Genomic DNA, 9,475 nt, shown 5'->3' with positions numbered 1-9,475 from the left:
TTACTGCCTCCCACAGAAAGGGGAAAAATAACCCAAGTATTGTGGCTAGTGTGTATAGGTGCTGGTGCGTAGGAAAGGACCACTGAGTCCCAGTGATGTAAAAATATAACAGCTTTACTGTACAGTCTCTCAATAGTACAAAACACTTTGGTAGCAAGTAGATCAATCTTTACACAGGCTTAGTGCTTAAACTCGGTTGTGCGGAGGAGATGCTTGAAGACGAAGAGTAGAGTAGTGGTAGTTGTAGTGGTGCTTGTGAAGTTGAAAGAAGAGTAGAGTAGCATAGCGTAGAGGAGAGGTGTTTTTCAAGTAGCAAAGTACTGTGCCAGAACTTGTGAAGAATACTTGAGAGTGAGAAGTTACGTGTACACATGTATAGACTATAGTCTGACCACCTTCTGCCCCACAGTGTTGAGTTGAAGCTAAGTTTCCGAGTCTTCCCGGTTACCTGCACTGCGAGATAAGATACGTAGACCCTCTGGTAGCTTTGTCCTATCCAGGCTAGTTCCTCTTATGTATCAGGATACTGCCCTGCACTTTTTAGAGTGGTTCTCGGCATGGGCTAGTTTGTTTCCAGACTCTTCTCCCTCTTGTGGTATTTAGAATTACATAGTATATATAGGATAAGCACTGAAAGTGTCTCTAGTTGCATCTGACCAGAACGTGTGTCTCTGACCAACCCACTAACTAGACTGAACTAAACTGTCCCGGACAAAGGTCCTGGCAGAGCCAGGCCCTGGCTTGGCTACAGCAGGGACATTTTCTCTGTGTTTCCTTTTTCCATGGAATCTGGATCAGAACTGACGCCACACCTCCTCCCACCAAGCAACTTCCTACAAGGGATGTGTTATCTACCCTGTGAGTGGTGGAAAGGAATGTGTGCAAAAGAAAGAGGAAAGATGATAGGTTGAGAGTAGAAAGCATCTCCTATAGGTCAGCAAAAGCACATGGTACATACAAAACAGTAACCCTTTCCTAACTGCAGCTGTGTAATACATAAGAGCATACATATAAAATACTGACATCTAGTGGTGAAACTCTAAAGTGCACTACATAACCACTTAACCTGCAGTAAGAGGCTTTTGCGATAGGTGTACAGTAGAAACATGAAACACCTGTGATAGGACACCTCGGTACTACCTCACAGGGCGGTCACCAATACAGAGAGTCAGGAGGCGGTCAGATAAGAAAGAGTTATCTAAACATGAGTAGGAGGAATTCTTCAAGTCACACACTTCACACACATCCCGGCAGAGTGCAGGGCTAATTAGGCAAGGGCCTCCTGTCAAGCCCTTATCTACTGCTATAGATTTCTTCTACTCTACGTCACCTCAAGCTACTGTTGTGGCATCTACTACTGTTTATTGCACCAAAGCACTGTTATATACTTTTGTATTGCACTGAAGATATATTCAAGTAAAGTTAAGCATTGTTTAAGTGGGAAGTCTTATCTGTCGCTGCACCCTGTACCTCACACTCAGGGGTGATTCTAGCCTCCCTGCTGCCCGAGGCGAACTATAGGATGACGCCCCCCCCCCCCCCCGTCAATCCGCCCACATTATAATCCAATACTGCCCCCCCCCCCAATGCTGTCCCCAGTAAACATAATGTTTGGTCCCTTGCTGCACAGAGGATGTCAGGAGAGGAGGGGGCTGATCTTATAAGGGAGGTCCCCCTTATAGATGGTCCCCCTCTTCCCCCTCCCTTATAGATGGTCCCCCTCTCCCCCGTCCCTTATAGATGGTTCCCCTCTCCCCCCTCCCTTATAGATGGTCCCCCTCTCCCCCCTCCCTTATAGATGGTCCCCATCTCCCCCCTCCCTTATAGATGGTCCCCCACTTCCCTTTACCCCCTTATAGATGGTCCCCCTTTCCCCCCTCCCTTATAGATGGTCCCCCTCTTCCCCCCCTTATAGATGGTCCCCTCTCCCTTATAGATGGTTCCCCTCTCCCCCCCCCCTTATAGATGGTCCCCCTCTCCCCCCTCCCTTATAGATGGTCCCCCTTCCCCCCCTCCCTTATAGATGGTCCCCCTCTCCCCCCTCCCTTATAGATGGTCCCCCTCTCCCCCCTCCCTTATAGATGGTCCCCCTCTCCCCCCCCTTATAGATGGTCCCCCTCTCCCCCCTCCCTTATAGATGGTCCCCCTCTCCCCCCTCCCTTATAGATGGCCCCCCTCTCCCCCCTCCCTTATAGATGGTCCCCCTCTTCCCTCTCCCCCCTTATAGATGGTCCTCCTTTCCCTCCTCCCTTAAAGATGGTCCCCTCTCCCCCCTCCCTTATAGATGGTCCTCCTCTCCCCCCTCCCTTATAGATGGTCCCCCTCTTCCACTCATTTAAAGATGGTCCCCCTCTTCCCCCCTCCCTTATAGATGGTCCCCCTCTCCCCCCCTTATAGATTGTCCCCCCTCTCCCCCCACTTATAGATGGTCCCCCTCTCCCCCCTCTCTTATAGATGGTCCCCCTCTTCCACTCATTTAAAGATGGTCCCCCTCTTCCCCCCCTTTCTAGATGGTCCCCCTCTTCCCCTCCCTTATAGATGGTCCCCCTTTTTCCCCCCCTTATAGATGGTCCCCCTCTCACCCCCTTATAGATGGTCCCCCTCTTTCCCCCCCCTTATAGATGGTCCCCCTCTTCCCCCCTTATAGATGGTCCCCCTCTCCCCCCCCCCCTTATAGATGGTCCCCCTCTTCCCTCTCCCCCCTCCCTTATAGATGGTCCCCCTCTTCCCCCCTTATAGATGGTCCCCCTCTCCCCCCCCTTATAGATGGTCCCCCTCTTCCCCCTCCCTTATAGATGGTCCCCCTCCCCCCCCCCTTATAGATGGTCCCCCTCTTCCCTCTCCCTTATAGATGGTCCCCCTATCCCCCCCCTTATAGATGGTCCCCCTCTTCCCTCTCCCTTATAGATGGTCCCCCTCTCCTCCCCTTATAGATGGTCCCCCTCTTCCCTCCCCTTATAGATGGTCCCCCTCTTCCCCCCCCTTATAGATGGTCCCCCTCTTTACCCCCTTATAGATGGTCCCCCTCTTCCCTCTCCCCCCCCCTTATAGATGGTCCCCCTCTTCCCTCTCCTCCCTCCCTTATAGATGCCCCCCCCCCCTGCACAGCAGATAAAACAAAAACAAAAAACAGCACACAACTCACCTGCCATCCGTTCCCCCGTCGAGCTTCTCTGGTCTGGTCTCCGGTTGATGCGCGGCTGCCGGAGGTGTCCCGTCCTGTCCCCAGCAGCGCGCGCATCAGAGAGCTCCCCGTGCGCCTGTGGCTGTGACTTCCGGCGCACGAGGAGCTCTCTGATGCGCGCGCTGCCGGGGACAGGATGGGACACCTCCGGCAGCCGCGCATCACCCGGGAGACTAAGGCTGCATTCCCACGTTCCGTGATCCTGACGGATCACGGACGTGGAATGCATGTACCGGTGTCCCCCCGCGCCCGGACAGCATCTGTAATTAGATGCTGCGAGCGGGGGAAACTGTATTCATAAGCGCTGCGCTGTAGTATCAGCACCGCGCGGCTGATTCAGTACAGTGCGGCGCTTATGAATACAGTCTCCCCGGCTCCCAGCATCTAATTACAGATACTGCCCGGGCGCGGGGGGACCCCGGTACATGCATTACAGGAATGCAGCTAATCAGTGGCAGATTATAATGTGGGCGGCGGGGGCCCGGGCGGCCGCCCAAACCGCCTATATTATAATCCGCCATATGCCGCCCCATGATGACAGCTGGTGGCGCCGCCTGAGGCAGACGACTCAGGTCACCTCATCATTGCGGCATCACTGCTCACACTAGTTCTAATAAAGGTCTGGTGCCTGTGTGTCCAGAGGTGGGAATATCACCACCAGTACGATAAATTATATTATAAATTGCTATGACAAGTATAGGAAGGTAGAGGGCAGGGTGAAGTAGTTAAAAGGGTTATCCAGCACTACAAAAACATGGCCACTTTCTTCCAGAGACAGCCTCACTCTTGTCTCCAGCTTGGGCGGGGTTTTTCTGCTCAGTTCCATTGAAGTGAATGGAGCTTAATTGCAAACCCCACCTGAACTGGAGACAAGAGTCGTGCTGTCTCTGAAAGAAAGTGGCCATGTTTTTGTAGCACTGGATAACCCCTTCAATCTCCCCAATTGTGCCCCACAAATACTAAATTCCCCCAATAGTGCCCCACAAATAGTTAAAGCACTACTCCGGTAATTTGTTTTTTAAGCTTAATGAACACACATTACAAAGTTATATAACTTTGTAATGTGTGTGTTAAAAGGCTACCCGGCCCCGTTCCGCCACTAGCTGGAAGCCATGTGATGTGCTCCAGCCAATGAAAAGGCTACCGGTGCGCATCTGCACCTGCAGCCTTTTCTCTCCTATTCACTGATCCACAACCAAGAAGTAAGGAAGATCCAAGGACGGCGGATGAAGATGACGGGGACGCGGCCAGCGGGAGATTCAAGTGGCAATTGTCACCGGAGGGATGGTAAGTATATCAGCTGTGTGTGTCTGGTTTTTTTTGGAGGGGGAGCCAGAGTACTTCTTTAATTCCCCCAGTAGTGGCATAATAGTGCACATAAATGCCCCTTCTGTAACTATAGATTTGTAATTTACTTCTATTTAAAAATCTATTTAAAAAAGTTTTCCCTCACTTATCAGCTGCTGTATGCCATGCAGAAAATGTTGTTTTATTTTCAAACTGACACACTGCTCTCTGCTGACATCTCTGGCCAAGACAGGAACTGTCCAGAGCAGAAGAGGTTTTCTATGGGGATTCATAGAAAACAGAGATAGAGTTCCTGTCTCGGCAAGAGATGTCAGCAGAGAGCGCAGAGTCATTCTAAAAATAAAACAACATTTCCTGCAGGACATACAGCAGCTAATTAGTATGTGAAGACTTGAGAATTTTTAATACAAGTAAATTACAAATCTGTAGAACTTTATGCACAAGCCAAAAAGACAGAAATGGCTGCACATCGCACCCATGGCTGACACGAAAGCTTATTCAGCTACATTTAAAACCAACATCAGAAGTTAGTATATAATTTGGCCAAACCATATTGCCTCATGTACCACGTGCAGGTCTTCTGATACACATGAGTCCCTAACCAAAAAACATCACTGTGCCGGTCAGCGACCACAATCCCCGCAAAACGTGCACAAGCAGAGAAGGGGGGCCACGGAATGGCCCTGCAACCCCATTGTCACAGGACCAGACCCTAAAAGGCCCCCCCAGACCCCACAGGCGGAAAAAGTGGACGCCAAGCAACACAAGTGTGAACAAGCTCTTACCTCTCTCTCCATTCCTGGGGGTCTGGTCCTGTGACAATGGGGTTGCAGGGCCCTTCTGTGCCCCCCCTTCTCTGATTATAACTTTATGATATCATTTGTGTTTAAAAGAAAAAGATTTTCGCTGGATAACCCCTTTGAATCAAATGAGGTCTATATGACTGGGTATTTAAAGGGTACCTATCATTCCGCTCAGGTAGGACGATAAATTCTCAAAACTCTGGCAGGTAGGCAGTTCGCCCCTAAAGCAAGCGGTGTATGGTGTACACTTCCAATGCAGTCTATAGCACTTCTGGCAGTTCCGTACACTGCTCTCCTGAGGAGCAGACTGCATACTTACTGGATTTTTGAGAAGGTATGCTGCCTCACATGCAGAATGATAGGTACTAGAGATGAGCGCAACTCGAGCATGATCAGGTCCATCCAAACCCAAGAGTGCTGCATTTGATTACCAGTGGCTGAAGAAGTTGGATGCAGCCCTAAGGCTGCCTAGAAAAATGCGGATATGTAGTCTGCAAGAAAAACATCCATATTGAAAAGGGTAAGTGTATATAAATAAAGCCTGTCCCAACCCTTAGAACCCCCATAGGTTACCAGGGAAATGATCTAAAAATATAGACAGCACACAGATGAAATTTGTATACCAACAAATGTAGTGGACAAAGCACTTTTTAGTGTCATGTCTGTTGCAAGTGCCATGGCCTGGCATGCTGAGGTGTTATACAGCAAGTAGGGGTTTGGTGTTTTGGAGTTGGTTCTCTTGTCATGGTGGCCTGGAGTGCTATTTCCCACTTCCAGACACATGGGCACTGGCACTTGTAAGCGTTAGCTCAAGGTGGAGGTGCAGGAGTCTAGCACTTATACAGAGGTGACATTTTCTTAGGAACTTCTTAGGATCAGAAAGTGCCAGTTGGGTAGTACGAGCCCAAGGCCTTTACAACTGGGTGTAGCAGACTCCTCAAGACCTCCCAAGGTAGCCATGTGTAGATCAGTAGGATACGTTAGCTTAAGCTCTTTGTCCTACTGGGGATCAGTCCCTTGACTCTTGTAGACTGTCCGGATGAACAAGAGAGAGAATCCCTGACATAAACAAGGTTACCCTAGAGGATGGTTACCCCTTCTTTGGGTTTCGCACTGCATCTTCAACTATAGTCTCTAGTCTGAGACTATAGTCTATAACTGCAGCAGGGACTCTCTCTCTCTCCCCCACTCCGAGTCAGTCTCTCTTTTACCATCAACTAACAAAAGACCTTTCACCAGGAACTTACTATCCTTATATAGAGGTGACCGGGTCTACCTCCTGTTGGTGAGACTGTGTACAGAAAGAAGAGAGGAAAAGTGTACTTGGCTGTAGAGTGTCTGAGGCACCTGTACCTGTGATTAGCTAAAACAGTGAGTATAATTAACTCTTTGAGACACCAAGTGGTGAAAGTGCTAAAGACAGCCATCATCCCCTTGTGTGACACCTGAATGAGTTACCTTTACCTGGATGACATGAAGTTAGTGAAATACCCTTACCAGCACATTACACAAGTATCCTAGGGGGGGACTTCATCCTTCTTGTCCAATCTCATCATGTAGAGCACAGGTGTGGATCTGTAACAGCACAACAAACCAGCAATGTCTTCAAATTGGTTGCCGATCCTGAATCTGTGCACCATCCACATTCTTCACAGACCTATTGACTTCTATGGGTAAGTCATTATGCAGTTATGGACTGTATAAGTGCATGCTCTTTTTTTGTGGACATTGCCCTATAAGAATCAATAGGTTCTTTACTGTCCGTATTATAGATCTGTAATTATGGACAGTATACGGTGAATGTGTCATGTGAAGGAGGCCTAAGGGTTTAAGGGTAAGAACAAAGATCCGCAGTAAAGGGAGACGTCCCTGACTAGTACTGTTTCTCATGTTGGTGGGGAGAGGACCCAGTTGACTAAAGGCTCTATTACACAAAGCGATTATCGGACGATTAACGACCATTACGGCCGATAATCTAGGTAACAATTAGCCGACATGCACGATATCGGCTGATCCTTGTCTTTCATTGTGTTAAAACACAAATTATTAGTATAGCGACATTCTGCTGGCTGTCGCTTTGTGTAATAGGAGTGGTGGCAGCAGACTGCCGCTATCTCCTATGGGATCCCCGTGTAAAGGGGCTTAAGAATTGCTGGTGTCACCTTTTATTTCTATCTTGCCTGTCATAATACTGAGGTGACTACTAACTAGTATCTCTACAGAACAGAAAGGGTCAGCCCGGTTGCAATATGGTTAGACTTAGGGCCCTATTACACCAACAGAATATCTGACAGATTTTTTTGAGCCAAAGCCAGGAATCGACTATAAACAGAGAACAGGTTATAAAGGAAAGACTAAGATTCCTCGTCTTTTCAAATCAATTCCTGGCTTTGGCTTACAAAAATCTGTCAGATAATCTGTTGGTGTACTAGGGCCCTAAGTTTTATTAAAAACTTCATAGTGACATGGAAAGTGAAAACACCATTAAAAATCTGTAACATAAAAATAAATAGTCCATCTTTTGATGACATCTTCTCTTCAATAAGATAGGTGTGAGATGCTGGTATAGAAGTTGGGTACACTGCTGGACCTCTATGCAGAGAACTTCTTCATCAGTATCAGGGCTGTATTAGAGGTACCGATCAGTAAAGTACTGTAAATAAGTGCCGATCTGCTAGATCAGTGCTCGTTTTCGGAGCCTATTACACGGCTTGATTATTGTGCAGCAAGGGCTGTATATAAATCATTAGCAATGTCTGTGCAGCCCTTGCATCATAGTGTAAAATAATAAAGTATATACTTACCTGTTTACACTTACCGGTGCTTCTGCCCACTCCCGGGTGTCTTCCTGGCTTCTGCCCACTGCCCGCAGAGCCAGTCTTTGAAACGACAGACCGCTCAGCAAATCACTGGCCGCAGCACTGTCATGTCTCGGCCAGTGATTGGCTGAGCAGCCTGTCACTTTAGAGAGCGGCTCTGAAGTTCAACAGGTAGCTGTGGGAAGAAGCCAGGAAGACACCCGGGAGTGTGGACAGGTATGTGTAAACTTTATCACTTTCTTTACATATTTATCAGCTGTCGGACACACATCGCTATTACACATACCAATGCACATATGAGGTTAATGATTTTTAGGTCAGGACAGTGGCGTAGCTACAATGAAGGCAGGGAAGGCGACTGCTATGGGGCCCCTGCAGGAAGGGGGCCCGAGGAAGCCTGCCCTGCCTTCATAGTAGGTACCCTGCTCCCCCAGGGGTCCAGAGAGGAAGAGGGACCCCCACTGCACTGTTCAGCCCACTCACTGATGTTCTGCAGCAGCTTCTATTAATGCTGGGCTCTAATAAAAGAACCCACCACTAATATCTGCTGCATTTCTTATCACACTGAGATGATTTTCCTGTGTACAGTCTATTCATGGTGTATACATCAGCACTAGTGTAATTACATTACAGCGTATATATGTGTATATGTCAGTGGCGTATCCGTATATACGTTAATGGTGCCTCTGTGTGTGTATATGTGCGTCATTGTCTGTGTTTGGCGGGGGGGGGGGGGGGGGGGGTCAGGATTCATGGGGCCCCATACAGTTTTTTGCTATGGGGCCCCATGAATCCTAGCTACGCCCCTGGGTCAGGACCAAACGACATGATCTTCTGATGATCCTTGTCATCAGCTAATGGCTGACTTTATTACACAGAGTGATAATCTGCCGAATCGGCCTGATTAAGCAGATTATTGCTCATTGTAAGGGCCTGTTTACACTGAGTAAAAGTGGCAGAATTTACAAGCAGAGCGCATGCCACTGATGCTGCTTAAAATTAAGCCTGTCATATCGATTCAATGCGATGCCTCGCGGGCTTCCGCTCTCTCCGCCCAGTAAATCGACATGTCAATTCTTTGGGCAGAGAATCAATGTGACAACCTAAATGTCAAGCGACATCTGCGGCATGCGCTCTGCTTGGAATTCTACCTCTTCACTTCTACCTTATAAGGCCCTAACAGCAGGTTGGAAGAATCTAACCTGCTGTTACGTTTCCATAGGGCCAGAGACCCTGAGGAAGAAGGTAGATTTCTTACCTTCATCCTCATGGCCATTTCTATGAACCCTTTTTATCAATATGTTAATTAGGTGGCACTGCTCTCGGTGCACCAGTCCACCCACTCAGCTGCTCCCTCTTCA

The sequence above is a fragment of the Dendropsophus ebraccatus genome, chromosome 11, assembly GCF_027789765.1.
Source record: "Dendropsophus ebraccatus isolate aDenEbr1 chromosome 11, aDenEbr1.pat, whole genome shotgun sequence".
NCBI lineage: Eukaryota > Metazoa > Chordata > Amphibia > Anura > Hylidae > Dendropsophus > Dendropsophus ebraccatus.
The sequence above is the reverse complement of the archived record's forward strand: the minus strand, read 5'-3'. Positions refer to the sequence as shown.